Consider the following 7,814-nt stretch of genomic DNA (forward strand, 5'->3'; position numbering starts at 1 on the left):
GGATTATGGATCGCCAACCCCCGCTTGGGTTGGATGAAGATGTTGGAGCCAGGACGGATCGGTGAACCTGGTATGGTGAAGACAAGGTAGGAAGATCTTCAGGGGCTTAGTGTTAGGTTTCTTTAAGGGGGTTTGGGTTAGATTAGGGGTATGTGGGTGGTGGGTTGTAATGTTGGGGGGGGGTATTGTATGTTTTTTTTTACAGGCAAAAGAGCTGAAATTCTTGGGGCATGCCCCGCAAAGGGCCCTGTTCAGGGCTGGTAAGGTAAAAGAGCTTGTAACTTTTTTAATTTAGAATAGGGTAGGGAATTTTTTATTTTGGGGGCTTTGTTATTTTATTAGGGGGCTTAGAGTAGGTGTAATTAGTTTAAAATTGTTGTAATATTTTTCTTATGTTTGTAAATATTTTTTTATTTTCTGTAACTTAGTTCTTTTTTATTTTTTGTACTTTAGCTAGTTTATTTAATTGTATTTATTTGTAGGAATTGTGTTTAATTAATTTATTGATAGTGTAGTGTTAGGTTAATTGTAGGTAATTGTAGGTAGTTTATTTAATTATTTTATTGATAGGGTAGTGTTAGGTTTAATTATAACTTAGGTTAGGATTTATTTTACAGGTAAATTTGTTATTATTTTAACTAGGTAACTATTAAATAGTTCTTAAATATTTAATAGCTATTGTACCTGGTTAAAATAATTACAAAGTTGCCTGTAAAATAAATATTAATCCTAAAATAGCTATAATATAATTATAATTTATATTGTAGCTATATTAGGATTTATTTTACAGGTAAGTATTTAGCTTTAAATAGGAATAATTTATTTAATAAGAGTTAATTTATTTAGTTAGATTTAAATTATATTTAACTTAGGGGGGGTGTTAGTGTTAGGGTTAGACTTAGCTTTAGGGGTTAATCCATTTATTAGAATAGCGGTGAGCTCCGGTCGGCAGATTAGGGGTTAATAATTGAAGTTAGGTGTCGGCGATGTTAGGGAGGGCAGATTAGGGGTTAATACTATTTATGATAGGGTTAGTGAGGCGGATTAGGGGTTAATACATTTATTATAGTAGCGCTCAGGTCCGCTCGGCAGATTAGGGGTTAATAAGTGTAGGCAGGTGTCGGCGACGTTGAGGGGGGCAGATTAGGGGTTAATAAATATAATATAGGGGTCGGCGATGTTAGGGGCAGCAGATTAGGGGTACATAGGGATAACGTAGGTGGCGGCGATTTGCGGTCGGAAGATTAGGGGTTAATTATTTTAAGTAGCTGGCGGCGACGTTGTGGGGGGCAAGTTAGGGGTTAATAAATGTAATACAGGGGTCGGCGGGGTTAGGGGCAGCAGATTAGGGGTACATAAATATAACGTAGGTGGCGGTCGGCAGATTAGGGGTTAAAAATTTTAATCGAGTGGCGGCGGTGTGGGGGGACCTCGGTTTAGGGGTACATAGGTAGTTTATGGGTGTTAGTGTACTTTAGGGTACAGTAGTTAAGAGCTTTATGAACCGGCGTTAGCCAGAAAGCTCTTAACTCCTGCTATTTTCAGGCGGCTGGAATCTTGTCGTTAGAGCTCTAACGCTCACTTCGGAAACGACTCTAAATACCGGCGTTAGAAAGATCCCATTGAAAAGATAGGCTACGCAAATGGCGTAGGGGGATCTGCGGTATGGAAAAGTCGCGGCTGAAAAGTGAGCGTTAGACCCTTTAATCACTGACTCCAAATACCAGCGGGCGGCCAAAACCAGCGTTAGGAGCCTCTAACGCTGGTTTTGACGGCTACCGCCGAACTCCAAATCTAGGCCTTAGATAGCTACAATATAACTAATAGTTACATTGTAGTTATTTTAGGATTTATTTTTATTTTACAGGTAAGTTTGTATTTATTTTAACTAGGTACAATAGTTATTAAATAGTTATTAACTATTTAATAACTTCCTAGTTAAAATAAATACAAAAGTACCTGTAAAATAAAACCTAACCTAAGTTACACTAACACCTAACACTACACTATAATTAAATTAATTACCTAAACTAAATACAATTAAATAAAATTAAATAAAATTATCTAAAGTATAAAAAAACAAACCCTAAATTACAGAAAATAATAAAATAATTACAAGTTTTTTTAAACTAAATACACCTAATCTAATCCCCCTAATAAAATAAAAAAGCCTCCCCAAAATAATAAAAATCCCTACCCTATACTAAATTACAAATAGCCCTTAAAAGGGCTTTTTGCGGGGCATTGCCCCAAAGTAATCAGCTCTTTTACCTGAAAAAAAATTACAATACCCCCCCACATTAAAACCCACCACCCACACACCCAACCCTACTCTAAAACCCACCCAATCCCCCCTTAATAAAACATAACACTAACCCCTTGAAGATTACCCTACCTTAAGACTTCTTCACCCAACCGGGCCGAAGTCCTCCATGAAGCCGAGCTAAGTGGTCCTCCAGACGGGCAGAAGTCTTCATCCAAGCCGGGCAGAAGAGGTCCTCCAGATGGGAAGAAGTCTTCATCCTTGCGGCATCTTCTATCTTCATCCATCCGGCGCAGAGCGGCTCCATTTTCAAGACATCCGACACGGAGCATCCTCTTCTTCCGATGTCTTCAAACCAAATGACAGGTCCTTTAAGTGACGTCATCCAAGATGGCATACCTTCAATTCCGATTGGCTGATAGAATTGTATCAGCCAATCGGAATTAAGGTAGGAAAAATCGTATTGCTTGATGCAATCAGCCAATAGGATTGAGCTCGTATTCTATTGGCTGATTGGAACAGCCAATAGAATGCAAGCTCAATCCTATTGGCTGATTGAACTTAATCCTATTGGCTGATTGCATCAACCAATAGGATTTTTCCTACCTTAATTCCGATTGGCTTATAGAATTCTATTAGCCAATCGTAATTGAAGGGACACCATCTTGGATGACGTCACTTAAAGGACTCGTCATTCGGTTTGAAGACATCGGAAGAAGAGGATGCTCTGCATCGGATGTCTTGAAGTTGGAGCCGCTCCGCGCTGGATGGATGAAGATAGAAGATGCTGCCTGGATGAACACTTCTGCCCGTCTGGAGGACCTCTTCTTCCCGGCTTGGATGAAGACTTCTTCCCGTCTGGAGGACCACTTCGCACGGCTTCGTGGAGGACTTTGGCCCGGTTGGGTGAAGATGTCTCAAGGTAGGGTGATCTTCAAGGGGTTAGTGTCAGGTTTTATTAAGGGGGTATTGGGTGGGTTTTAGAGTAGGGTTGGTTGTTTGGGTGGTGGGTTTTAATGTGGGGGGTATTGTACTTTTTTCAGGTAAAAGAGCTGATTACTTTTGGGGCAATAACCTGCAAAAAACCCTTTTAAGGGCTATTTGTAATTTAGTATAGGGTAGGGATTTTTATTATTTTGGGGGGCTTTTTTATTTTATTAGGGGGATTAGATTAGGTGTAATTAGTTTAAAAAATGTGAAATTATTTTATTATTTTCTGAAATTTAGTGTGTTTTTTTTTGTACTTTAGATAATTTTATTTAATTGTATTTAGTTTAGGTAATTAATTTAATTATAGTGTAGTGTTAGGTGTAATTGTAACTTAGGTTAGGTTTTATTTTACAGGTACTTTTGTATTTATTTTAGCTAGGGAGTTATTAAATAGTTAATAACTATTTAATAACTATTCTACCTAGTTAAAATAAATAAAAAGTTGCCTGTAAAATAAAGATAAACCCTAAGCTAGCTACAATGTAACTACTAGTTATATTGTAGCTATCTTAGGGTTTATTTTATAGGTAAGTATTTAGTTTTAAATAGGAATAATTTAGTTAATGCTAGGAATATTTATTTAGATTTTTTTTAAATTATATATAAGTTAGTGGGTGTTAGGGTTAGACTTAGGTTTAGGGGTTAATAAATTTAATGTAGATGGCGGTGGTGTAGAGGGGCAGATTAGGGGTTAATAAATATAATGTAGGTGGCGGCGGGGTCCGTGAGCGGCGGTTTAGGGGTTAAACACTTTATTAGAGTTGCGGCGAGTCCGGGAGCGGCGGTTTAGGGGGTAAACTGTATAGTATAGTGTGGGTGTTTAGTGACATGGTACCAAGAAAGCTGCAAAAAAGCCGAAGGGCAGCGAGATCGATGACTGTTAGTTAACAACAGTCCGCTGCTCATCGCACCGTACTTGGTGCGCAGCTTTTTGACAGCTTTTCTGATAATTTTGGAGAACGTATTCAGGTCCACGGCCGCGATGTTAGGTGATGTTAGGCAAGCGTATTTGGTGCCGGCGAATGCAGGTAAGTTGACAGGTTGATAAATAGAGGCCAAAGCGTGCAATTTTAAGCAACTTTCTAATTTACTCCTATTATCAATTTTTCTTTTTTTTCTTGGTATCTTTTTTGAAATGGAAGGAATGTAAGCATAGGAGCAGCCCATTTTTGGTTCAGAACCTGGGTAGCACTTTCTGATTGGTGTCTAAATGTAGCCACCAATCAGCAAGTGCTACCCAGGTGCTGAGCCAAAAATGGGCCGACTCCTAAGCTTACATTCAAATAAAGATACCAATAGAACGTAAAAAAAAAATGATAATAGAAGTAAATTAGAAAATTGGACGCTCTATCTGAATCATGAACGTTTAATTTTGACTAGACTATTCCTTTTAGTTAAACAAGTCTAACATTTTGCACTAACCCTACAAGAGAAACAAATAAACAATTTTAATTTGGAAAGTCCAAGTGTACTTATCTAAATTACAGATGCAAAGCTCTCAACTGCCCTGGTTTTTGCAGGACTGTCATGGGTTTTGTTCCACTTTCTCTCCTGCCACTGTCTCTCATGTAGGTATGCACCAGTTTCTGCCATAGTCTGCACAGAAGTGCCCATGCCTACCCATGTATAATGCAGCAATGACTAAGTTCTCCCAGACTACTCTGTCACCTCTCAAACTAATTCTTGCCCACCCAGAAACTGCCATAGCTTTCAAGTTATAATCAATTTTAGAAAGCATTTGGATGAATGCGTCCAAAATGTCCTATTATTATTAATTTTTAGTATCAGTTACTGTATTTGTAGAGCGTCAACAGATTCTGCAGCGCTATAAAAATAGGCATAATATGCAAAGGTAGCAATGGGTAGAGGGCACTGCCAAGAGTGGCACTGTTGTAAATCAGCTCTCATGAAGGTAATTTATAAAAGAGTTAAACTTGTAGGCTTACATGCTACGGGTTTTTAAAGGGACAGTGAACCTAAAAATTTATCTAAGTTATATATATATATAAAGTTTCAAGAGATCATTATTTACAAATGTAGCCCAGTTTTGCAATTAAAAGCACTTACTGTTAACGCCGCTGCCCTTTGAAATTGTCCGTCTGGCCCCTCCCCTATTTTGTCATCAACTACATCATTATCTTCTTGTGATCCCAGTAATTTTGCGATCGTCCTCGTACCCTGCTTGAGCGTATGCTCATTGCTCAATGCGCCTATTTTTACTGAAGGGGAACGTTTGATCACAACACTGTTTTATTATATACTGCTTAATATTTGACAAAATATCCATAATATAAAATGTCTTAGGCCTAGATTTAGAGTTCGGCGGTAAAAGGGCTGTTAACGCTCCGCGGGTTTTTTTCTGGCCGCACCATAAATTTAACTCTGGTATCGAGAGTTCAAACAAATGCTGCGTTAGGCTCCAAAAAAGGAGCGTAGAGCATTTTTACCGCAAATGCAACTCTCGATACCAGAGTTGCTTACGGACACGGCCGGCCTCAAAAACGTGCTCGTGCACGATTCTCCCATAGGAAACAATGGGGCTGTTTGAGCTGAAAAAAAAACCTAACACCTGGAAAAAAGCAGCGTTCAGCTCCTAACGCAGCCCCATTGTTTGCTATGCGGTAACCCTTCCTACGTCTGCACTTAACACTCTAACATGTACCCCGAGTCTAAACACCCCTAACCTTACACTTATTAACCCCTATTCTGCCGCCCCCGCTATCGCTGACCCCTGCATTACACTTTTAACCCCTAATCTGCCGCTCCGTAAACCGCCGCCACCTACGTTATCCTTATGTACCCCTAATCTGCTGCCCTAACATCGCCGACCCCTATGTTATATTTATTAACCCCTAATCTGCCCCCCACAACGTCGCCGACACCTACCTACACTTATTAACCCCTAATCTGCCGACCGGACCTGAGCGCTACTATAATAAAGTTATTAACCCCTAATCCGCCTCACTAACCCTATCATAAATAGTATTAACCCCTAATCTGCCCTCCCTAACATCGCCGACACCTACCTTCAATTATTAACCCCTAATCTGCCGACCGGAGCTCACCGCTATTCTAATAAATGTATTAACCCCTAAAGCTAAGTCTAACCCTAACACTAACACCCCCCTAAGTTAAATATAATTTTTATCTAACGAAATAAATTAACTCTTATTAAATAAATGATTCCTATTTAAAGCTAAATACTTACCTGTAAAATAAATCATAATATAGCTACAATATAAATTACATTTATATTATAGCTATTTTAGGATTAATATTTATTTTACAGGTAACTTTGTATTTATTTTAACCAGGTACAATAGCTATTAAATAGTTAAGAACTATTTAATAGTTACCTAGTTAAAATAATTACAAATTTACCTGTAAAATAAATCCTAACCTAAGATATAATTAAACCTAACACTACCCTATCAATAAAATAATTAAATAAACTACCTACAATTACCTACAATTAACCTAACACTACACTATCAATAAATTAATTAAACACAATTGCTACAAATAAATACAATTAAATAAACTATCTAAAGTACAAAAAATAAAAAAGAACTAAGTTACAGAAAATAAAAAAATATTTACAAACATAAGAAAAATATTACAACAATTTTAAACTAATTACACCTACTCTAAGCCCCCTAATAAAATAACAAAGACCCCCAAAATAAAAAATTCCTTACCCTATTCTAAATTTAAAAAGTTACAAGCTCTTTTACCTTACCAGCCCTGAACAGGGCCCTTTGCGGGGCATGCCCCAAGAATTTCAGCTCTTTTGCCTGTAAAAAAAAACATACAATACCCCCCCCCCAACATTACAACCCACCACCCACATACCCCTAATCTAACCCAAACCCCCCTTAAATAAACCTAACACTAAGCCCCTGATGATCTTCCTACCTTGTCTTCACCATGCCAGGTTCACCGATCCGTCCTGGCTCCAAGATCTTCATCCAACCCAAGCAGGGGCTAGACATCCACTGAAGAAGTCCAGAAGAGGGTCCAAAGTCTTCCTCCTATCCGGCAAGAAGAGGACATCCGGACCGGCAAACATCTTCTCCAAGCGGCATCTTCTATGTTCTTCCATCCGATGACGACCGGCTCCATCTTGAAGACCTCCAGCGCGGATCCATCCTCTTCTTCCGACGACTAGACGACGAATGACGGTTCCTTTAAGGGACGTCATCCAAGATGGCGTCCCTCGAATTCCGATTGGCTGATAGGATTCTATCAGCCAATCGGAATTAAGGTAGGAATTTTCTGATTGGCTGATGGAATCAGCCAATCAGAATCAAGATCAATCCGATTGGCTGATCCAATCAGCCAATCAGATTGAGCTCGCATTCTATTGGCTGATCGGAACAGCCAATAGAATGCGAGCTCAATCTGATTGGCTGATTGGATCAGCCAATCGGATTGATCTTGATTCTGATTGGCTGATTCCATCAGCCAATCAGAAAATTCCTACCTTAATTCCGATTGGCTGATAGAATCCTATCAGCCAATCGGAATTCGAGGGACGCCATCTTGGATGACGTCCCTTAAA

The sequence above is a fragment of the Bombina bombina genome, chromosome 1, assembly GCF_027579735.1.
Source record: "Bombina bombina isolate aBomBom1 chromosome 1, aBomBom1.pri, whole genome shotgun sequence".
In the NCBI taxonomy this organism is placed as follows: domain Eukaryota; kingdom Metazoa; phylum Chordata; class Amphibia; order Anura; family Bombinatoridae; genus Bombina; species Bombina bombina.